A 26,708-nucleotide genomic window follows, 5' to 3' on the forward strand; every position below is an offset into this window, starting at 1 on the left:
CAATACGAGGTATCACGTCCGGTGAAACTATTTTCCGCTGCTCCGGAGGCTTTACGACACGAGCCTATTTTTCAGTAATTCGGTTCGCGGGATCGCGTTAAGACCGGGTCCGTCAATTTCGGCTGACGCGACACTAGCGAAATCACTCGCGATAATAAGCGAATGACCCTATCTTTCGATGACTTCTCTCTCGATTTGTACGTAGAAACGGCGTGGAGGATCTTTCGCTGGGATCGTAGCGGATTTCGTTCTGTTGGCTGCTACGGAAATCTCGATCAGTCGCCAGCGAAGAGGAGGACGGCGGTCGGAATTCAGCGATGATACTGAATGTGGCAGAATCGGCGTGATGCGTCGTGGTGTCTGGATCGGAAGCGTGGACGGTCGCTTCGGAAAGCGGCGTCTGGGCTGGTGCGAAGGCAGTTTGCTGGTATACGAGGACTCTCGGAATGCCCTCCAAATATTCACGCACAAGTGAAGTGAAATTCTTCCTACTCGCACGTCGCGTTCTTCGCAAACCGGAAGCACGATTCATTCACCAGGTTTTTCTGTACTTTCGACTAAGATCTGAAGGGTAAGCGGTGGTCTCAACGTCACAAAGCCGATTTCTCTACTCCTTCAATTTGATGAAGATCAACCCCAGTTGTATGGAAGAACCCGTGGAAGAATTCGTAGCTAAATGTAATGTTAAAAGTAGAACTAGTATTATAAACACTTGATAAAATTAATGGATGTGGAAATAGTAGACTTGCTAAAAGAACTTGTACTTGGATATAGTAATAGTAAAAATAAAATATATTCTAGGTTTAAAGTATATAATAACTGGAATTATTCTAAGTCTAAGACTAAGTTAGAATGGAAATAGAAATACGATGCCTGAACCCCACATTGAGGTGGCTAACGATCTAGAACTAGAGGTTTCGACTCCTCGGTAGGAGATCTCGAGTCAGAGTGTGTGCTCTGGAGACGCGTCTCTGACCTCCTCGGTTCGCGGGGCGCTACGTTCGCGGACGCTCGTGGTAGGGAGTTCGCAGTTCCGCGACTGGGGGACTCGCGTCTCGAGGCGGAGAGCGCGCGGTCCAGCGAGTGGGGACCCGCGGCTCGTGGTGGGGCTAGCGGCGCATGCCGCTGGCCGGACGCATCTTACTTAGTGTAACTTAGATCTCAGAATTCTCATATATGCGTCATGATATGGTATGTATGTCCTAGCTTAGAAGTAATATATAGGGTCTAGCAGATCCTGTTCCCGGAATTGGAAAAGACCCCATTCAGGTGATGGGCTGCGGCTACGTCTTCCTGCAGGACGGAACCCTCGGTGCGAGGGAGATAGGGCTGCCCGTCCTTGGTGCGGGCGAGACAGGTATACTCGGCGGTGCGAGTGAGACAGCTGAACTCGGTGTGAGTGAGCGCGTGCAGGTATGCGCGCGCAAACACTTCCAGTTGCTGGTTCTGCAGGCGAGTTTGGCTGGTTGCATGCGTCCAGGGGTTGATGCTGGGGGGTGCGAGGATGTTGATGGGTGGCAGGCGGTACGCCTGACGTCACAAAATGCGACACTTCCTTTCTAGGAAGTTACGTTCCCAGATATCTCTGTATCGAAGCTATAGAGTTCTAATTCTCCTTAAAGCGCGATATCGCACCTCATCTCTATGTCTCATGATAAGATATAATATTCATTGCGAGGTGTTATGTATTCCTCGACTACACTTCAAATGAACGTAAATGCGACACTTCCTTTCTAGGAAATAGCCTCTCCAGATATCTACGTATCGTAGCAATAGAGTTCTAATGCTTCTTATAACGCGATATCGCATCTCATTTCTATATTTCATGAAAAGATATAATATTCATTGCGAATTGTCGTGTATACCACGTATTCACATCAAAAGAATGTAAATGCGACACTACCGTGCTAGGAAATAGCGTCTCCAGATATCTACGAATCGTAGCAATAGAGTTCCAATGCTTCTTAAAACTCGATATCGCATCTGATTTCTATATTTCATGACAAGATATAATATCCATTGCGAAGTGTAACATATTCCTCGTATTCACTTCAAATGAATGTAAATGCGACACTTCCTTCCTAGGAAATAGCGTTTGCAGATGTCTACGTATCGAAGTAATAGTGTACTAATGCTTCTTAAAGCGCGATATTGCGTCTCATTTCAATGTTTCATGATAAGACACAATAATCATTGCGAAGTGTCACGTATACCTCGTATTCACATCTAAAGAATGTAAAAGCGACACTTGCTTGCTAGGAAATAGTCTCCAGATATCTACGTATCGTAGCAATGGAGTTCTAATGCTTCTGATAACGCGATATCGCATCTCATTTCTATGTTTCATGAAAAGATATAATATCCATTGCGAAGTGTCACTTATATCTCGCATACACTTCATATTAAGTAAATGCGACACTCCCTTTTTATAGGAAATAGCATTTGCAGATGTCTACGAATCGAAGCAATAGAGTTCTGACGCTTCTTAAAACGCGATATCGCATCTCATTTCAATGTTTCATGATAAGATATAATATTCATTGCGAAGTGTCATGTATACATCGTATTCACTTCAAAGGAATGTAAATGCGACACATCCTTGCTAGGAAATAATGTTTGCAGATGTCTACGTATCGAAGCAATAGAGTTCTAATGCTTCTTAAAACGCGAAATAGCATCAAATTTCTATGTTTCATGATAAGATATAATATTCGTTGCGAAGTGTCATGTATACCTCGTATTCGCTTCAAATGAATGTAAATGCGACACTTACTTGCTAGGAAATAGCGTTTGCAGTTGTCTCCGTATCGAAACAATAGAGTTCTAATGCCTCTTAAATCGCGATACCGCATCTCATTTCTATGTTTCATGATAAGGTATAATATTCATTGTGGAGTGTCATGTATGCCTCGTACTCACTTCGAAAGAATGTAAATGCGACACTTCCTTGCTAGGAAATAGGGTTTCCAGATATCTACGTATCGTAGTAATAGTGTTCTAATGCTTCTTAAAACGCGAAATCCTTCTCATTTCTGTGTATCGTGATAAGGTATAATATTCATTGTGGAGTGTTATGTATACCCCTTATTCACTTCAAAAGAATGTAAATGCGGCACTTCCTTGCTATTATATAGTGTTTGCATATGTCTACGTATCGTAGCAAGAGAGCTCTAATGCTTCTTATATCGCGATATCGCATCTCATTTCTATGTTTCATGGTAAGATATAATATCGATTGTGAAGTGTTATGTATACCTTGTATTCACTTCAGAAAAATGTAAGTGCGACGCTTCCTTGCTGTTAAATAGCGTTTGCAGATTACTACGTATCGTAGCAGTAGGTTTCTAATCCTTTTTAAATGGCGATATCGCATCCCATTCCTGTTTCGTGATAAAATATAATATTCATTGTTTACTGTTATGTATACCTCGTATTCACTTCAAAAGAATGTTAATGCGACACTTTCATTCTTGGAAATAGCGTTTGCATATGTCTACGTTTCGTAACAATAGAGTTCGAATGCTTCTTAAAACGCGATATCGCATCACATTTCTATGTTTCATGATAAGGTACAATATTCATTGTGGAGTGATATGTATACCTCGTATTCACTTGAAAAGAATGTAAATGCGGCACTTCGTTGCTATTAAGTAGCGTTTGCATATGCCTACGTATCGTAACGAGAGAGTTCTAATGCTTTTTAAATCGCGGTATCGCATTTCACTTCTATGTTTCATGATAAGATATAATATTCATTGCGAAGTTTCACTTATACCTCGTATTCTTTTCAAATGAATGTAAATGCGACACTTCCTTGCAAGGAAATAGTGTTTGCAGATGTATACGTATCGAAGCAATAGAGTTCTAATGCTTCCTAAAACGCGATATCGCATCTAATTTCTATTTTTCATGATAAGATATAATATCCATTGCAAAGTTTCACTTATTCCTCGTATTCACTTCAAATGAATGTAAATGCGACACTTCCCTGCAAGGAAATAGCGTTTGCAGATGTCTACGTATCCAATCAAACGAGTACTAATGCTTCATAAAGCGCGATATCGCGTCTCATTTCAATGTTTCATGATAAGATACAATATTCATTGCGAAGTGTCATGTATGCCTCGTACTCACTTCAAAAGAATGTAAGTGCGACGCTTCCTTGCTGTCAAATAGCGTTTGGAGATGTCTACGTATCGTAGCAATAGATTTCTAATCCTTTTCAAATCGCGATATCGCATCCCATTTCTATGTTTCGTGATAAAATATAATATTCATTGTTTAGTGTTATGTATACCTCGTATTCACTTCAAAAGAATGTAAATGCGACACTTCTTTGCTAGGAAATGGCATTTGCAGATATCTACGTATCGTAGTAATAGTGTTCTAATACTTCTTACAACGCGAAATCGCATCCCATTTCTATGTTTCGTGATAAGGTATAATATTCATTGTGGAATGTTATGTATACCCCTTATTCACTTCAAAAGAATGTAAATGCGAGACTACCTTCCTGGGAAATAGCGTTTCCGGATATCTACGCAACGTAGCAATAGAGTTCTAGCACTTCATAAAACGCGATATCGCATCTGATTTCTATGTTTCATGATAAGGTATAATATTCATTGCGAAGTGTCAAGTCTACCTCGTATTCACATCAAAAGAATGTAAATGCGACACTTCCTTCCTAGGAAATAGCGTCTCCAGATATCTACGTATCGTAGCAATAGTGTTCTAATGCTTCTTAAAACGCGATATCGCATCTCATTTCTATGTGCCATGATAAGATATAATATCCGTTGCGATGTGTCATGTATACCTCGTATTCACTTCAGGTGAATGTAAATGCGACTCTTCCTTGCTGGGAAATAACGATTGCTGATGTCTACGTATCGAGGCAATAGAGTTCTAATGTTTCTTAAATCGCGATATCGCATCTCATTCCTATGTTTCGTGATAAGATATAATATTCATTGCGAAATGTCACGTATACTTCGTATTCTCTTCGAAAGAATGTAAATGCGAGCCTTCCTTGCTAGGAAATAGCGTTTCCAGATGTCTACGTATCGAAACCATAGATTTCCAATGCTTCATATCACGAGATATCGCATCTCACTTCTATGTTTCATGATAAGATATAATATGCATTGCGAAGTGCCATGTATACCTCGTTCTCACTTCAACAGAATGCAAATGCGACACTTCCTTGCTTAGAAATAGCGTCTCCAGATATTTACGTATCGTAGCAATAGAGTACTAATGCTTCTTAAAACGCGATATCGCATCTGATTTCTATGTTTCACGATATGATATAATATCCATTACGAAGTGTGACGTATACCTCGACTACACTTCAAAAGAATGTAAATGCCACTTTTCCTTGAGAGGAAATACCGTTTTCCAGATGTCGACGTATCGAAGTAGTAGAGTTCTAATGCTTCTTAAAACGCGATATCGCATCACATTGCTGTTTCATGATAAGATATAATATTCATTGCCAGGTGTTATGTATACCTCGTCTGCTCTTCAAAAGTATGTAAACGCCACACATCCTTGCCAGGAAATGCGTTTCCAGATGTCTGCGTATCGAAGTAATAGAGTTCGAATTCTTCTTAGCACGCGATATCGCATCCCATATCTATGTTTCATGATAAGATATAATATTCATTGCGAAGTGTTACTTATACCTCGTCTACAATTCAAAAGAATGTAAATGCCACAATTCCTTGCTAGGAAATAGCGTTTCCACATGTCGACGTGTCGAAGCAATAGTGTTGTAGTGCTTCTTAAAACGCGATATCGCATTTCATTTCTATGTCTCACTTCGCAATGAACATCATATCTTATCATGCAACATAGACCTCAGATGCGATATCGCGTTTTAAGAAGCACTACAACTCTATTGCTTCGATACGTAGACATCTGGAAACGCTATTTCCTAGCAAGGAGATGCCGCATTTACATTCATTTGAAGTGTATGCGAGGTATACATGACGCTTCGCAATGAATATTATATCTTATCATGCAACATAGAAGTGAGGTGCGATATCGCGTTTTAAGAAGCATTAGAACTCCATTGCTACGATTCGTAGAAATCTGCAAACGCTATTTCCTAGCAAGGAAGTAGCGCATTTGCATTCATTTGATGTGAATACGAGGTATACATGACACTTCGCAATGAACATTATATCTTATCATGAAACATAGATGTGTGATGCGATATCGCGTTTTAAGAAGCATTAGAAACCTATTGCCTTGATGCGGAGACATCTGCAAACGCTATCTCCTAACATGGAAGTGTCGCATTTACATTCTTTTGAAGTGAATACGAGGTGTACATGACACTTCGCAGTGAATATTGTATCTCATCATGAAACATAGAAATGAGATGCGATATCGCGATTTAAGAAGCATTGGAACTCTATTGCTACGATACGTAGACATCCGCAAACGCTATTTCCCAGCAAGGAAGTTTCGCATTTACATTCTTTTGAAGTGAGTACGAGGTATACATGACACTTCGCAATGAATGTTATATCTTATCACGAAACAGAAATGATATGCGATATCGCAATTTAAGAAGCATTAGAACTCTATTGCTTCGATTCGGAGACATCTGCAAACGCCATTTCCTAGCAAGGAAGTGTCGCATTTACATTCTTTTAAAGTGAATACGAGGTATACATGACACTTCGCTATGAATATTATATCTTATCATGAAACATTGAAATAGGATGCAACATCTCGTTTTCAGAAGCAATAGAAACCTATTGTTTCGAAACGTAGACATCTGGAAGCGCTTTTTCCTACAGGAATGTGTCGCATTTATATGCTTTTCAAGCGAATACGAGGTATACATGACACATCGCAATGAATATTATATCTTATCATGAAACGTAGGAATGACATGCGATATCGCGTTTTATGAAGCATTAGGACATTATTGCTTCGATACGGAGAGATCTGCAAACGCTATTTCCTAGCATGGAAGTGTCGCATTTGCATTCTTTTGAAGTGAATACGAGGTATACAATACACTTCGCAGTAAATATTATACCTTATCACGAAACATTGAAATGAGTTGCGATATCGCGTTTTAAGAAGCACTAGAGTTCTATAGTTACGATACGTAGACATCTGCAAACGCTATTTCGTAGCAAGAATGTGTCACATTTACATTCATCTGAAGTGTAGACGAGGAATACATAACACTTCGCAATGAATATTATACCTTATCATGAAACATTGAAATGAGATGCGATATCCCGTTTTATGAAGCATTAGAACTGTACTGCTTCGATACATAGACATCTGCAAACGCTATTTCCCAGCAAGAAAGTGTCGCACTTACATTGTTTTGAAGTGAATACGAGGTATACATGACACTTCGCAATGAATATTATATCTTATCCTGAGACATAGAAATGAGATGCGATATCGCGTTAAATGAAGCATTAGATCTCTATTTCTTAGAAACGTAGACATCTAAAAACGCTATTCCGTAGCAACGAATTGTGGGACTTACATTCTTTGGAAGTTTTGGCGAGTTATACATAACGCGTCGCAATGATATTACATGTTATCATAATACATAGAAATGGGATGCGATATCGCGTTTTATGATGCGTTACAAACCTATTGCTTCGATACGTAGATGTCCAGGAACGCTATTCCGTCACAGGGAAGACTGGGATTTCCATTCTTTTGAAGTGTGGACGAGATATATGTAATGGGCTGCGTTGAATATTGCATATGATCATGTGACAAAGAAATGAGATGCGGTTTAGCGTATTATGAAGAATTAGAGCTGTATTGCTTCGATAAGTTGACGTCTAGAAACGCTATTCTGTCGCACGGATGTGTGGAATTTACATTCTCTTGAATTATTGATGAGATATACATAGCACGTTGCATTGAATTACATCTTATCGTGAATCTTAGAATTGAGATGCGATGTCGCGTTTTATGTATCATTAGAACTCTATTGCTTCGATCCGTAGTGTAGCGTCTGGCGTACTGCCTTTCTACCTCTAGCGCCTCGCACAGCATCTGGCAGCGACGTTCTCACCGTCAGCAGCACCTAAAAACATGGGACGAGCGCCACCGCAACCGAACACACACCACGTCCACCAAGCTAAGGCTGCTAGCAATGCACGAATACCCAGGAGTTTAAGTGACTGACCGCGCGACAACGCGCAGCATCTCCAAAGCAAGGGATGATACAGCATTCAGCCAGGCGACTGGACCACTGGGCACAGCAGCGTTTTACCTTCATCACCACAGCGTTATTCTCTTTTTTACGGTATATGTTCGGAAATCCTCTAAATCCAAGTACTCGACACGTGCATTGTACATACGCAGACAACACATACGTAGTTTCTAAGATCGATGTAAACATCGATAATTATTAGTTGCGATACGCTCCAGCGGGCGTACTACGCGCGCGGCTCACGCGTAACGCGATCCGGGCACCAATCCAACCGGCCGCACAACTGCGCAGTCCGAGCGGCCATCCCACTCTGGGGTCGAGCGAATCGCGCGCCACGGGATCTAAGGATGTCGCGGATCCGCGATCCGAGAGCCAATCTAATCCGAGCCTCATTCCAAGCTGATCATTAGACAGCTTCGATACATTCGGGCTATTCGCCTGAATCGGAAGTGTTACCAAATCTATTCTAAATTTCAATTTTAATTCAATTCATCGAGTTTAGTTCTAGTTCCTATTCTAAACAATTAAGCCTACTTTTAATTTAGTATTATGGAAAGTACAGTGCAAGCTTAGGATTAACTTAAAATATACTTTGATTTTATCTCCTAACTACAAGTTCAGTTACTGATAACCTCCTTTAACTTCATTCTTAACCTACGAGTTCTTCCACGAGCCAATGCGTGGGCATTCTACATTCAATCCAATCGTTAGTCGATCATTGATAATCAGCTGGTTAGAGCGGACCGCCTCTTAGCTCCGCTGACACATACGAGAGACTCAGTGCAGATAACGTCGACATTTCACTCTCTGGACCGACAGGCTAGAGCTGATCGCCGCTTAACCGAGTCGTACCTAGTCCGCTGAAATTAGACGCGAATGTGCAGCAATCTGAAACAAAAGGCACGACGTGCGAGAAGGAAGAATTTTCTACGCCTACTAATACGTGTTTACGTGGGCATCGAAGCCTTATCATCGCACTGTTCATCCGCCAGCGTCACCGTCGCTTCTCAATATTCTACGCCGCCAACGTCATCCCGTCCAGGGGAGCCGAACATCGCCGAATCTCCGCAACGCTGGGCGCTTATCCTTTTAGACATTCAGTCTCGCAGTCGATTCCAGACTACGATCCATGGAAGCAGAGATACCTGAGGAAAGAGTATTGATTTGTTCTCTATCAAAACGACAAAGGTAAAGTATCTCCACACTTACCGCTTTCACCGTGCTCGTAAAAGCGTTCGTTGTAACACGGAAGCAACCCGGCATTAGTTGCAATTAAGCGAGCCGTTTCCGCGAATTGGCTGCGTGTCGTCTCCGAGTAAAGCGGAAATATACCACCAATGTGACGAGACAGATGAAGTCTGGAAACGCCATTCCGTACCAAGGAAAAGTGGCATTTAAATTCCTTCGGGGTGTAGCCCAGATATACATAACGCGTTGCATTGATTTACATCTTATCATGAGACATAGAAATAAGATGCGATATCGCGTTTTACGATGCATTGGAACAATGTTGGTTAGAAACGTAGACATCTAGATACGATATTCCGTAACAAGGGAGTGTGGTATTTACATTCCTTTGAAGTGTCGACCAGATATACATATCGCGTTGCATTGAATATTACATCTTATCATGAAACCTATAAATGAGATGCGATATCGCGTTTCATGAAGAATTAGAACTCTATTGCTTCGATTGGTAGACATCTAGAAATCTATTCCGTAGCAAGGATGTGTGGAATTTATATTCTTATGAGGTGTTGACGAGATATACATAATGCGTTGCATTGAGTATTACATCTTATCATGAGACATAGAAATGAGATGCGGTATCGCGTTTTTTGAAGTTTTAGAACTGTAATCCTTCGATACGTACACATCTGGAAACGCTATACCGTCGCAAGGAAGAGTTTCATATACATTCTTTTGAACCATCGATGAGATATACATAGCGCGTTGCTTTGGATATTACATGTTATCATGAGGCATAGAAATGAGAAGCGATATCGCGAATTACGAAGCATTAGAACTCTATTGCTTCGATACGAAGACATCTGCAAACGCTATTTCCTAGCAAGGAAGTGTCGCATTTACATTCATTTGAAGTATAGACGAGATATACATAACAATGCACAATGAATATTACATCTTATCATGAAACATAGAAATGAGATGCGATATGGCGATTTAAGAAGCATTAGAAATCTATTGCTTCGATACGTAGACATCTGCAAACGCTATTTCCTAGCATGGAAGTTTCGCATTTACATTCTTTTGAAGTGAATACGAGCTATACATGACACTTCGCAATGAATATTATATCTTATCATGAAACATAGGAATGAGTTGCAATATCGCGTTTTGAGAAGCATTAAAGTTCTATTGCTACGATAAGTAGACATCTGCAAACGCTATTTCCTAGCAAGGAAGTGTCGCATTTACATTCATTTGAAGTATAGACGAGATATACATAACAATGCACAATGAATATTACATCTTATCATGAAACATAGAAATGAGATGCGATATGGCGATTTAAGAAGCATTAGAAATCTATTGCTTCGATACGTAGACATCTGCAAGCGCTACTTCCTAGCAAGGAAGTGTCGCGTTTACATTCTTTTGAAGTGAATACGAGGTATACATAACACTCCACAATGAATATTATATCTTATCATGAAACAAAGAAATGGGATGCAATATGGCGATATAAGAAGCATTAGAACTCTATAGCTTCAATACGTAGACATATGCAAACGCTATTTCCTAGCAAGGAAGTGTCGCATTTACTTTCTTTTGAAGTGAATACGAGGTACACATAACACTCCACTGTGAACATTATATATTATCATGAAACATAGATATGAGATGCGATATCGCGAATTAGCAAGCTTTAGAAATCTATTGATTCTATACGTAGACATCTGCAAACGCTATTTCCTAGCAAGGAAGTGTCGCGTTTACATTCTTTTGAAGTGAATACGATGTATACATAACACTCCACTGTGAATATTATATATTATCATGAAAAATAGTAATGAGTAGCGATATCGCGTTTTCGGATGCATTACAACTATAATGCTACCATACGTAGACATCTGCAAACGCCATTTCCTAGCAAGGAAGTGTCGCATGTACATTCAGTTGAAGTGTATGCGAGGTATACATGGCACTTCGCAATTTAATATTTTATCTTATCGTGAAACATAGAAATGAAATGCGATATCGCGATTTAAGAAGCATTAGATCCCTATTGCTTCGATACGTAGACATCTGAAAACGCTACTTCCTAGCAAGGAAGTGTCGCGTTTACATTCTTTTGAAATGAATACGATGTATACATAACACTCCACAATGCATATTATATATTATCATGAAACATAGAAATGAGATGCACTATGGCGATTTAAGAAGCAGTAGAAATATATTGCTATGATACGTAGACATCTGCATACGCTATTTAATAGCAGGGAAGCGTCGCACTTCCGTGCATTTGAAGTGTATGCGTGGTATTCATGACACTTCTCAATGAATATTATATCTTATCATGAATCATAGAAATGAGATGCGATATTGCGTTTTAAGAAGCTTTAGAACTCTATTTCTATGATACATAGACCATACATCTACAGACGCTATTTCCTAGCAAGGAAGTGTCGCATTTACATTCATTTGATGTGAATGCGAGGTATAGATAACACTCAACAATGAATATTATATCTTATCACGAAACATAGAAATGAGATGCGGGGCATTAGTACTCTATAGCTTCGATACAGAGATATCTGGGAACGTAATTTCCTAGAAGGGAACCTCCTCGCACCCCCCAGCATCAACCCCTGGACGCATGCAACCAGCCAAACTCGCCTGCAGAACCAGCAACTGGAAGAGTTCGCGCTCGCATACCTGCACGCGCTCACTCACACCGAGTTCCGCTGCCTCACTCGCACCGCCGAGTATACCTGTCTCGCTCGTACCGGGCACCAGTGTCTCACTCGCACCACCGAGTATACCTGTCTCGCCCGCACCAAGGACGGGCAGCCCTATCTCCCTCGCACCGACGATTCCGTCCTGCAGGAAGACGTAGCCGCAGCCCATCACCTGAATGGGGTCTTTTCCAATTCTGGGAACAGGATCTGCTAGAACCTATATATTACTTCTAAGCTAGGACATACATACCATATCATGACGCATATATAAGAATTCCTAGATCTAAGTTACACTAAGTAAGATGCGTCCGGCCAGCAGCATGCGCCGCTAGCCCCATTACGAGCCGCGAGTCCCCACTCGCTGGACCGCGCGCTCTCCGCCTCGAGATGCGAGTCCCCCACTCGCGGGACCGCGATCTCCCTACCTCGAGCCTCCGCGACCGTAGCGCCCCGCGAACCGAGGAGGTCCAGTTCTTGTATACTTTAAACCTAGAATATATTTTATTTTTACTTTTACTATATCCAAGTACAAGTTCTTTTACCAAGTCTACTATTTCCACATCCATTAATTTTATCAAGTGTTAACAATACTAGTTCTACTTTTAACATTACATTTAACTACGAATTCTTCCACGGGTTCTTCCATACAACTGGGGTTGCTCTTCATCAAAATGAAGGTGTATAGAAATCGGCTTTGTGACGATGAGACCGCCGCTTATCCTTCAGATCTTAGTCGAAAGTACAGAAAAACCTGGTGAATGAAACGTGCTTCCGGTTTGCGAAGAACACGACGTGCGAGTAGGAAGCATTTCATACGATCACTTGTGCGTGAATATTTGTAGGGTGTTCCGAGAGTCCTCGTATACCAGCGACCTGCCTTCGCACCAGTCCAGACGCCGCTTTTCGAAGCGACCGTCGACGCTTCCGATCCAGACACCACGACGCATCACGCCGATTCTGCCACATTCAGCGTCATCGCTGAATTCCGACCGCCGTCCTTGTCTTCGCTGGCGACTGATCGAGATTTCCGTAGCAGCCAACAGAACGAAATCCACTACGATCCCAGCGAACGATCCTCCACGCCGTTTCTACGTACAAATCGAGAGAGAAGTCATCGAAAGGTAGGGTCATTCCCTTATTATCGCGAGTGTTTTCGCTAGTGTCGCGTCAGCCGAAATTGTCGGACCCGGTCTTAACGCGATCCCGCGGACCATATTACCGAAAAATAGGCTCGTGTCGTAAAGCCTCCGGAGCAACGGAAAATAGTTTCGCCGGACGTGACACCTCGAATTCACTTCAAAAGAATGTAAATGCGACACTTCCTTGCTAGGAAATAAGGTTTGCAGATATCTACGTATCGAAGAAATAGAGTTCTAATGCTTCTTGAATCGCCAAATCGCATCTCATTTCTATGTTTCATCATAAAATATAGTATTCATTGCGAAGTGTCATGTATACATCGTATTCCTCTCAAGAGAATGTAAATGCGACACTTCCTTACTAGGAAATTACGTTTCCAGATGTCTACGTATGGAAGCAACAGAGTTCTAATGTTTCTTAAAACGCGATATCGCATCTCATTTCTATGTTTCATGATAAGATATAATATTCATTGTGCAGTGTTATGTATATCTCGCATACACTTCAAATGAATGTAAATGCGATACTCCCTTCCTAGGAAATAGCGTTTGCAGATGTCTACGTACCGATGCAATAGAGTTCTAATGCTTCTCAAAACGCGATATCACATCTCATTCCTATGTTTCATGATAAGATACAATACTCATTGCGAAGTGTCATGTATACCTCGTATTCACTCCAAAAGAATGTAAATGCGAAACTTCCATGCTAGGAAATAGCGTTTGCAGATGTCTACGTATCGTAGCAATAGAGTTCTAATGCTTCTTATAACGCGATATCGCATCTCACTTCTATGTTTCATGATAAGATATAATATTCATTGCGAAGTGTCATGTATACCTCGTATTCACTTCAAAAGAATGTAAATGCGACACTCGCATGCTAGGAAATATTGTTTGCAGATGTCCACGTATCACAGCAATAGAGTACTAATGCTTCTTAAAACGAGATGTCGTATTTCATTTCTATGTTTCGTAATAAGATATAATATTCGTTGTGTAATGTTATGTATACCTCGTATTCACTTCAATGGAATGTAATTGCGACATTTCCTTGCTAGGAAATATTGTTTGCAGATGTCAACGTATATTAGCAATAGAGTACTAATGCTTCTTATAACGAGATGTCGTATTTCATTTCTATGTTTCTTAATAAGAAATAACATTCATTGTGTAATGTTATGTATACCTCGTATTCACTTCAATGGAATGTAAGTGCGACATTTCCTTGCTAGGAAATATTGTTTGCAGATGTCTAGGTATCGTAGGAATAGAATTCTAATGCTTCTTAAAACGCGATATCGCATCTCACTTCTATGTTTCATGATAAGATATAATATTCATTGCGAAGTGTTATGTACACCTCGTATTATCTTCAAAAGAATGTAAGTGCGGCACTTCCATGCTAGGAAATAGCGTTTGCAGATGTCAACGTATATTAGCAATAGAGTACTAATGCTTCTTATAACGAGATGTCGTATTTCATTTCTATGTTTCTTAATAAGATATAACATTCATTGTGTAATGTTATGTATACCTCGTATTCACTTCAATGGAATGTAAGTGCGACATTTGCTTGCTAGGAAATATTGTTTGCAGATGTCTACGTATATTAGCAATAGAGTACTAATGCTTCTTATAACGAGATGTCGTATTTCATTTCTATGTTTCTTAATAAGAAATAACATTCATTGTGTAATGTTATGTATACCTCGTATTCACTTCAATGGAATGTAAGTGCGACATTTCCTTGCTAGGAAATATTGTTTGCAGATGTCTACGTATCGTAGCAATAGAGTTCTAATGCTTCTTAAAACGCGATATCGCATCTCACTTCTATGTTTCATGATAAGATATAATATTCAATGCGAAGTGTCATGTACACCTCGTATTCACTTCAAAAGAATGTAAATGCGACACTTCCATGCTAGGAAATAGCGTTTGCAGATGTCTAGGTATCGTAGGAATAGAATTCTAATGCTTCTTAAAATGCGATATCGCATCTCACTTCTATGTTTCATGATAAGATATAATATTCATTGCGAAGTGTTATGTACACCTCGTATTATCTTCAAAAGAATGTAAGCGCGGCACTTCCATGCTAGGAAATAGCGTTTGCAGATGTCTACGTATCGTAGCAATAGAGTTCTAGTGCTTCTTAAAATGAGAAGTAGTATTTCATTTCTATGTTTCGTAATAAGATATAATATTCATTGTGGAATGTTATGTATACCTCGTATTCACTTCAAAAGAATGTAAATGCGGCACTTCCATGCTAGGAAATAGCCTTTGCAGATATCTACGTATCGTAACAATAGAGTTCTAATGCTTCCTAAAACGCGATATCGCATCTCACTTCTATGTTTCATGATAAGATATAGTATCCATTGCGAAGTGTCATGTATACCTCGTATTCACTGCAAAAGAATGTAAATGCGGCACTTCCATGCTAGGAAATAGCCTTTGCAGATATCTACGTATCGTAACAATAGAGTTCTAATGCTTCCTAAAACGCGATATCGCATCTCACTTCTATGTTTCATGATAAGATATAATATTCATTGCGAAGTGTCATGTACACCTCGTATTCACTTCAAAAGTATGTAAATGCGACACTTCCATGCTAGGAAATAGCGTTTGCAGATGTCTAGGTATCGTAGGAATAGAATTCTAATGCTTCTTAAAACGCGATATCGCATCTCACTTCTATGTTTCATGATAAGATATAGTATCCATTGCGAAGTGCCATGTATACCTCGTATTCACACCAAAAGAATGTAAATGCGACACTTCCATCCTAGGAAATAGCGTTTGCAGATGTCTACTTATCGTAGCAATAGAACTTTAATGCTTCTCAAAACGCGATATTGCAACTCATTCCTATGTTTCATGATAAGATATAATATTCATTGCGAAGTGTCATGTATAGCTTGTATTCACTTCAAAAGAATGTAAATGCGAAACTTCCATGCTAGGAAATAGCGTTTGCAGATGTCTACGTATCGTAGCAATAGTGTTCTAATGCTTCTTAAAACGGGATGTCGCATTTCATTTCTATGTTTCGTAATAAGATATAATATTCATTGTGGAATGTTATGTATACCTCGTATTCACTTCAAAAGAATGTATATGCGGCACTTCCTTGCTGGGAAATAACATTTGCAGATGTCTACGCATCGTAGCAATAGAGTTCTAATGCTTCCTAAAACGCGATATCGCATCTCACTTCTATCTTTCATGATAAGATATAGTATCCATTGCGAAGTGCCATGTATACCTCGTATTCACACCAAAAGAATGTAAATGCGACACTTCCATCCTAGGAAATAGCGTTTGCAGATGTCTACTTATCGTAGCAATAGAACTTTAATGCTTCTCAAAACGCGATATTGCAACTCATTCCTATGTTTCATGATAAGATATAATATTCATTGCGAAGTGTCATGTATAGCTCGTATTCACTTCAAAAGAATGTAAATGCGAAACTTCCATGCTAGGAAATAGCGTTTGCAGATGTCTACGTATCGTAGCAATAGAGTTCTAATGCTTCTTAAAACGAGATGTCGCATTTCATTTCTATGTTTCGTAATAAGATATAATATTCATTGTGGAATGTTATGTATACCTCGTATTCACTTCAAAAGAATGTATATGCGGCACTTCCTTGCTGGGAAATAACATTTGCAGATGTCTACGCATCGTAGCAATAGAGTTCTAATGCTTCCTAAAACGCGATATCGCATCTCACTTCTATGTTTCATGATAAGATATAGTATCCATTGCGATGTGTCATGTATATCTCGTATTCACTTCAAAAGAATGTAAATACGACACTTCCATGCTAGGGAATAGCGTTTCCAGATGTCTACGTATCGTAGCAATAGAGTTCTAATGCTTCTTAAAACGCGATATCGCATCTCACTTCTAAGTTTCATGATAAGATATAATATATTCATTGCGATGTGTCATGTATATCTCGTATTCACTTCAAAAGAATGTAAACGCGAAACTTCCATGCTAGGAAATAGCGTTTGCAGATGTCTACGTATCGTATCAATAGAGTTCTAATGCTTCTTAAAACGAGATGTCGCATTTCATTTCTATGTTTCGTAATAAGATATAATGTTCATTGTGGAATGTTATGTATACCTCGTACTCACTTCAAAAGAATGTAAATGCGACACTTCCTTGCTAGGAATTAACATTTGCAGATGTCTACGCATCGTAGCAATAGAGTTCTAATGCTTCCTAAAACGCGATATCGCATCTCACTTCAATGTTTCATGGTAAGGTATAATATTCTTTCCGAAGTGCCATGTATACCTCGTATTCACTTCAAAAGAATGTAAATGCGACACTTACATTCTAGGAAATAGCGTTTGCAGATGTCTACGTATCGTAGGAATAGAGTACTAATGCTTCTTAAAACGAGATGTCGCATTTCATTCCTATGTTTCGTGATAATATATAATATTCATTGTAGAGTGTTATGTATACCTCGTATTCACTTCAAAAGAATGTAAATGCGACACTTCCATGCTTGGAAATAGCGTTTGCAGATGTCTACGTATCGTAGCAATAGAGTTCTTATGCTTCTTAAAACGCGATATCGCATCTCACTTCTAAGTTTCATGATAAGATATAATATATTCATTGCGATGTGTCATGTATACCTCGTATTATCTTCAAAAGAATGAAAATGCGACACTTCCATGCTAGGAAATAGCGTTTGCAGATGTCTAGGTATCGTAGCAATAGAATTCTAATGCTTCTTAAAACGAGATGTCGCATTTCATTTCTATGTTTCGTGATAAGATATAATATTCATCGTGGAGTGTTATGTACCTCGTATTAACTTGAAAAGAATGTAAATGCGACACTTCCTTGATAGGAAATATTGTTTGCAGATGTTTACGTATCGTAGGAATAGGGTTCTAATGCTTCTTAAAACGCGATATCGCATCTCACTTCTATGTTTCATGATAAGATATAATATTCATTGCGAAGTGTCATGTATACCTCGTATTCACTTCAAAAGAATGTAAATGCTCAACTCACATGCTAGGAAATATTGTTTGCAGATGTCTACGTTTCACAGCAATAGAGTACAAATGCTTCTTAAAACGAGATGTCGTATTTCATTTCTATGTTTCGTAATAAGATATAATATTCATTGTGTAATGCTATGTATACCTCGTATTCACTTCAATGGAATGTAATTGCGACATTTCCTTGCTAGGAAATATTGTTTGCAGATGTCTACTTATCGTAGCAATAGAGTTCTAATGCTTCTTAAAACGCGATATCGCATCTCACTTCTATGTTTCGTGATAAGATATAATATTCATTGCGAAGTGTCATGTACACCTCGTATTCACTTCAAAAGAATGTAAATGCGACACTTCCATCCTAGGAAATAGCCTTTGCAGATATCTACGTATCGTAACAATAGAGTTCTAATGCTTCCTAAAACGCGATATCGCATCTCACTTCTATGTTTCATGATAAGATATAGTATCCATTGCGAAGTGTCATGTATATCTCGTATTCACTTCAAAAGAATGTAAACGCGACACTTCCATGCTAGGAAATAGCGTTTGCAGATGTCTACGTATCGTAGCAATAGTGTTTTAATGCTACTTACAACGGGATGTCGCATTTCATTCCTATGTTTCGTAATAAGATATAATATTCATTGTGGGATGTTATGTATACCTCGTATTCACTTCAAAAGAATGTAAATGCGACACTTCCTTGCTAGGAAATAACATTTGCAGATGTCTACGCATCGTAGCAATAGAGTTCTAATGCTTCTTAAAAAGAGAAGTCGTATTTCATTCCTATGTTTCGTAATAAGATATAATATTCATTGTGGAATGTTATGTATACCTCGTATTCACTTCAAAAGAATGTAAATGCGACACTTCCTTGCTAGGAAATAACATTTGCAGATGTCTACGCATCGTAGCAATAGAGTTCTAATGATTCTTAAAACGCGATATCGCATCTCACTTCTAAGTTTCGTGATAAGACATAATATATTCATTGCGATGTGTTCCGTATACCTCGTATTAACTTCAAAAGAATGTAAATGCGACACTTGCATGCTAGGAAATAGCGTTTGCAGATGTCTACGTATCGTAGCAATAGAGTTCTAATGCTTCTTAAAACGCGATATCGCATCTCACTTCTATGTTTCATGATAAGATATAATATTCATTGTGGAATGTTATGTATACCTCGTATTCACTTCAAAAGAATGTAAATGCGACACTTCCTTGCTAGGAAATAACATTCGCAGATGTCTTCGCATCGTAGCAATAGAGTTCTAATGCTTCTTAAAACGCGATATCGCATCTCACTTCTAAGTATCTTGATAAGACATAATATACTCATTGCGATGTGTCATGTATACCTCGTATTAACTTCAAAAGAATGTAAATGCGACACTTCCTTGCTAGGAAATAACATTCGCAGATGTCTACGCATCGTAGCAATAGAGTTCTAATGCTTCTTAAAACGCGATATCGCATCTCACTTCTAAGTTTCGTGATAAGACATAATATATTCATTGCGATGTGTTCTGTATACCTCGTATTAACTTCAAAAGAATGTAAATGCGACACATGCATGCTAGGAAATAGCGTTTGCAGATGTCTACGTATCGTAGCAATAGAGTTCTAATGCTCCTTAAAACGAGATGTCGCATTTCATTCCTATGTTTCGTGATGAGATACAATATTCATTGTGGAGTGTTATGTGTAGATCGTATTCACTTCAAAAGAATGTAAATGCGAATCTTCCATGCTAGGAAATAGCGTTTGCAGATGTCTACGTATCGTAGCAATAGAGTTTTAATGCTACTTAAAACGAGATGTCGCATTTCATTTCTATGTTTCGTGATAAGATACAATATTCATTGTAGAGTGTTATGTATACCTCGTATTCACTTCAAAATAATGTAGATGCCACACTTCCTTGCTAGGAGATAACATTTGCAGATGTCTACGCATCGTAGCAATAGGTTCTAGTGCTACTTAAATCGCGATATCGCATCTCACTTCTGTGTATCGAGATAAGATATAATATTCATTGCCATGTGTTATGTATACCTCGTATTATCTTCAAAAGAATGTAAATGCGGCACTTCCATGCTAGGAAATAGGGTTTGCAGATGTCTACGTATCGTAGCAATAGAGTTTTAATGCTACTTAAAACGAGTTGTCGCATTTCATTTCTATGTTTCGTGATAAGATACAATATTCATTGTGGAGTGTTATGTATACCTCGCATTCACTTCAAAAGAATGTAAATGCGACACTTCCTTGCTAGGAAATATTGTTTGCAGATTTTTACGTATCGTAGCAATAGAGTTCTAATGCTTCTTAAAACGCGATATCGCATCTCATTTCTATGTTTCATGATAAGATATAATATTCATTGCGAAGTGTCATGTATACCTCGTATTCACTTCAAAAGAATGTAAATGCGACACTTACATGCTAGGAAATAGCGTTTGCAGATGTCTACGTATCGTAGCAATAGAGTACTAATGCTTCTTAAAACGAGATGTCGCATTTCATTCCTATGTTTCGTGATAAGATATAATATTCATTGTAGAGTGTTATGTATACCTCGTATTCACTTCAAAAGAATGTAAATGCAACACTTCCATGCTAGGAAATAGCGTTTGCAGATGTCTACGTATCGTAGCAATAGAGTTCTAATGCTTCTTAAAACGCGATATCGCATCTCACTTCTAGGTTTCGTGATAAGACATAATATATTCATTGCGATGTGTTCTGTATACCGCGTATTAACTTCAAAAGAATGTAAATGCGACACTTGCATGCTAGGAAATAGCGTTTGCAGATGTCTACGTATCGTAGCAATACAGTTCTAATGCTTCTTAAAACGCGATATCGCATCTCACTTCTATGTTTCATGATAAGGTATAATATTCATTGTGGAATGTTATGTATACCTCGTATTCACTTCAAAAGAATGTAAATGCGACACTTCCTTGCTAGGAAATAACATTCGCAGATGTCTTCGCATCGTAGCAATAGAGTTCTAATGCTTCTTAAAACGCGATGTCGCATCTCACTTCTAAGTATCTTGATAAGACATAATATACTCATTGCGATGTGTCATGTATACCTCGTATTAACTTCAAAAGAATGTAAATGCGACACTTCCTTGCTAGGAAATAACATTCGCAGATGTCTACGCATCGTAGCAATAGAGTTCTAATGCTTCTTGAACGCGATATCGCATCTCACTTCTAAGTTTCGTGATAAGACATAATATATTCATTGCGATGTGTTCTGCATACCTCGTATTAACTTCAAAAGAATGTAAATGCGACACATGCATGCTAGGAAATAGCGTTTGCAGATGTCTACGTATCGTAGCAATAGAGTTCTAATGCTTCTTAAAACGAGATGTCGCATTTCATTCCTATGTTTCGTGATAAGATACAATATTCATTGTGGAGTGTTATGTGTAGATCGTATTCACTTCAAAAGAATGTAAATGCGAATCTTCCATGCTAGGAAATAGCGTTTGCAGATGTCTACGTATCGTAGCAATAGAGTTTTAATGCTACTTAAAACGAGATGTCGCATTTCATTTCTATGTTTCGTGATAAGATACAATATTCATTGTAGAGTGTTATGTATACCTCGTATTCACTTCAAAATAATGTAAATGCCACACTTCCTTGCTAGGAGATAACATTTGCAGATGTCTACGCATCGTAGCAATAGGTTCTAGTGCTACTTAAATCGCGATATCGCATCTCACTTCTGTGTATCGAGATAAGATATAATATTCATTGCCATGTGTTATGTATACCTCGTATTATCTTCAAAAGAATGTAAATGCGGCACTTCCATGCTAGGAAATAGGGTTTGCAGATGTCTACGTATCGTAGCAATAGAGTTTTAATGCTACTTAAAACGAGTTGTCGCATTTCATTTCTATGTTTCGTGATAAGATACAATATTCATTGTGGAGTGTTATGTATACCTCGCATTCACTTCAAAAGAATGTAAATGCGACACTTCCTTGCTAGGAAATATTGTTTGCAGATTTTTACGTATCGTAGCAATAGATTTCTAATGCTTCTTAAAACGCGATATCGCATCTCATTTCTATGTTTCATGATAAGATATAATATTCATTGCAAAGTGTCATGTATACCTCGTATTCACTTCAAAAGAATGTAAATGCGACACTTACATGCTAGGAAATAGCGTTTGCAGATGTCTACGTATCGTAGCAATAGAGTTCTAATGCTCCTTAAAACGAGATGTCGCATTTCATTCCTATGTTTCGTGATGAGATACAATATTCATTGTGGAGTGTTATGTGTAGATCGTATTCACTTCAAAAGAATGTAAATGCGAATCTTCCATGCTAGGAAATAGCGTTTGCAGATGTCTACGTATCGTAGCAATAGAGTTTTAATGCTACTTAAAACGAGATGTCGCATTTCATTTCTATGTTTCGTGATAAGATACAATATTCATTGTAGAGTGTTATGTATACCTCGTATTCACTTCAAAATAATGTAAATGCCACACTTCCTTGCTAGGAGATAACATTTGCAGATGTCTACGCATCGTAGCAATAGGTTCTAGTGCTACTTAAATCGCGATATCGCATCTCACTTCTGTGTATCGAGATAAGATATAATATTCATTGCCATGTGTTATGTATACCTCGTATTATCTTCAAAAGAATGTAAATGCGGCACTTCCATGCTAGGAAATAGGGTTTGCAGATGTCTACGTATCGTAGCAATAGAGTACTAATGCTTCTTAAAACGAGATGTCGCATTTCATTCCTATGTTTCGTGATAAGATATAATATTCATTGTAGAGTGTTATGTATACCTCGTATTCACTTCAAAAGAATGTAAATGCAACACTTCCATGCTAGGAAATAGCGTTTGCAGATGTCTACGTATCGTAGCAATAGAGTTCTAATGCTTCTTAAAACGCGATATCGCATCTTACTTCTAGGTTTCGTGATAAGACATAATATATTCATTGCGATGTGTTCTGTATACCGCGTATTAGCTTCAAAAGAATGTAAATGCGACACTTGCATGCTAGGAAATAGCGTTTGCAGATGTCTACGTATCGTAGCAATACAGTTCTAATGCTTCTTAAAACGCGATATCGCATCTCACTTCTATGTTTCATGATAAGGTATAATATTCATTGTGGAATGTTATGTATACCTCGTATTCACTTCAAAAGAATGTAAATGCGACACTTCCTTGCTAGGAAATAACATTCGCAGATGTCTTCGCATCGTAGCAATAGAGTTCTAATGCTTCTTAAAACGCGATGTCGCATCTCACTTCTAAGTATCTTGATAAGACATAATATACTCATTGCGATGTGTCATGTATACCTCGTATTAACTTCAAAAGAATGTAAATGCGACACTTCCTTGCTAGGAAATAACATTCGCAGATGTCTACGCATCGTAGCAATAGAGTTCTAATGCTTCTTAAACGCGATATCGCATCTCACTTCTAAGTTTCGTGATAAGACATAATATATTCATTGCGATGTGTTCTGCATACCTCGTATTAACTTCAAAAGAATGTAAATGCGACACATGCATGCTAGGAAATAGCGTTTGCAGATGTCTACGTATCGTAGCAATAGAGTTCTAATGCTTCTTAAAACGAGATGTCGCATTTCATTCCTATGTTTCGTGATAAGATACAATATTCATTGTGGAGTGTTATGTGTAGATCGTATTCACTTCAAAAGAATGTAAATGCGAATCTTCCATGCTAGGAAATAGCGTTTGCAGATGTCTACGTATCGTAGCAATAGAGTTTTAATGCTACTTAAAACGAGATGTCGCATTTCATTTCTATGTTTCGTGATAAGATACAATATTCATTGTAGAGTGTTATGTATACCTCGTATTCACTTCAAAATAATGTAAATGCCACACTTCCTTGCTAGGAGATAACATTTGCAGATGTCTACGCATCGTAGCAATAGGTTCTAGTGCTACTTAAATCGCGATATCGCATCTCACTTCTGTGTATCGAGATAAGATATAATATTCATTGCCATGTGTTATGTATACCTCGTATTATCTTCAAAAGAATGTAAATGCGGCACTTCCATGCTAGGAAATAGGGTTTGCAGATGTCTACGTATCGTAGCAATAGAGTTTTAATGCTACTTAAAACGAGTTGTCGCATTTCATTTCTATGTTTCGTGATAAGATACAATATTCATTGTGGAGTGTTATGTATACCTCGCATTCACTTCAAAAGAATGTAAATGCGACACTTCCTTGCTAGGAAATATTGTTTGCAGATTTTTACGTATCGTAGCAATAGATTTCTAATGCTTCTTAAAACGCGATATCGCATCTCATTTCTATGTTTCATGATAAGATATAATATTCATTGCGAAGTGTCATGTATACCTTGTATTCACTTCAAAAGAATGTAAATGCGACACTTACATGCTAGGAAATAGCGTTTGCAGATGTCTACGTATCGTAGCAATAGAGTTCTAATGCTCCTTAAAACGAGATGTCGCATTTCATTCCTATGTTTCGTGATGAGATACAATATTCATTGTGGAGTGTTATGTGTAGATCGTATTCACTTCAAAAGAATGTAAATGCGAATCTTCCATGCTAGGAAATAGCGTTTGCAGATGTCTACGTATCGTAGCAATAGAGTTTTAATGCTACTTAAAACGAGATGTCGCATTTCATTTCTATGTTTCGTGATAAGATACAATATTCATTGTAGAGTGTTATGTATACCTCGTATTCACTTCAAAATAATGTAAATGCCACACTTCCTTGCTAGGAGATAACATTTGCAGATGTCTACGCATCGTAGCAATAGGTTCTAGTGCTACTTAAATCGCGATATCGCATCTCACTTCTGTGTATCGAGATAAGATATAATATTCATTGCCATGTGTTATGTATACCTCGTATTATCTTCAAAAGAATGTAAATGCGGCACTTCCATGCTAGGAAATAGGGTTTGCAGATGTCTACGTATCGTAGCAATAGAGTTTTAATGCTACTTAAAACGAGTTGTCGCATTTCATTTCTATGTTTCGTGATAAGATACAATATTCATTGTGGAGTGTTATGTATACCTCGCATTCACTTCAAAAGAATGTAAATGCGACACTTCCTTGCTAGGAAATATTGTTTGCAGATTTTTACGTATCGTAGCAATAGAGTTCTAATGCTTCTTAAAACGCGATATCGCATCTCATTTCTATGTTTCATGATAAGATATAATATTCATTGCGAAGTGTCATGTATACCTCGTATTCACTTCAAAAGAATGTAAATGCGACACATGCATGCTAGGAAATAGCGTTTGCAGATGTCTACGTATCGTAGCAATAGAGTTCTAATGCTTCTTAAAACGAGATGTCGCATTTCATTCCTATGTTTCGTGATAAGATACAATATTCATTGTGGAGTGTTATGTGTAGATCGTATTCACTTCAAAAGAATGTAAATGCGAATCTTCCATGCTAGGAAATAGCGTTTGCAGATGTCTACGTATCGTAGCAATAGAGTTTTAATGCTACTTAAAACGAGATGTCGCATTTCATTTCTATGTTTCGTGATAAGATACAATATTCATTGTAGAGTGTTATGTATACCTCGTACTCACTTCAAAATAATGTAAATGCCACACTTCCTTGCTAGGAGATAACATTTGCAGATGTCTACGCATCGTAGCAATAGGTTCTAGTGCTACTTAAATCGCGATATCGCTTCTCACTTCTGTGTATCGAGATAAGATATAATATTCATTGCCATGTGTTATGTATACCTCGTATTATCTTCAAAAGAATGTAAATGCGGCACTTCCATGCTAGGAAATAGGGTTTGCAGATGTCTACGTATCGTAGCAATAGAGTTTTAATGCTACTTAAAACGAGTTGTCGCATTTCATTTCTATGTTTCGTGATAAGATACAATATTCATTGTGGAGTGTTATGTATACCTCGCATTCACTTCAAAAGAATGTAAATGCGACACTTCCTTGCTAGGAAATATTGTTTGCAGATTTTTACGTATCGTAGCAATAGAGCTCTAATGCTTCTTAAAACGCGATATCGCATCTCATTTCTATGTTTCATGATAAGATATAATATTCATTGCGAAGTGTCATGTATACCTCGTATTCACTTCAAAAGAATGTAAATGCGACACTTACATGCTAGGAAATAGCGTTTGCAGATGTCTACGTATCGTAGCAATAGAGTTCTAATGCTTCTTAAAACGAGATGTCGCATTTCATTCCTATGTTTCGTGATAAGATACAATATTCATTGTGGAGTGTTATGTGTAGATCGTATTCACTTCAAAAGAATGTAAATGCGAATCTTCCATGCTAGGAAATAG

The sequence above is a fragment of the Xylocopa sonorina genome, unplaced genomic scaffold, assembly GCF_050948175.1.
Source record: "Xylocopa sonorina isolate GNS202 unplaced genomic scaffold, iyXylSono1_principal scaffold0109, whole genome shotgun sequence".
Classification (NCBI taxonomy): Eukaryota; Metazoa; Arthropoda; class Insecta; order Hymenoptera; family Apidae; genus Xylocopa; species Xylocopa sonorina.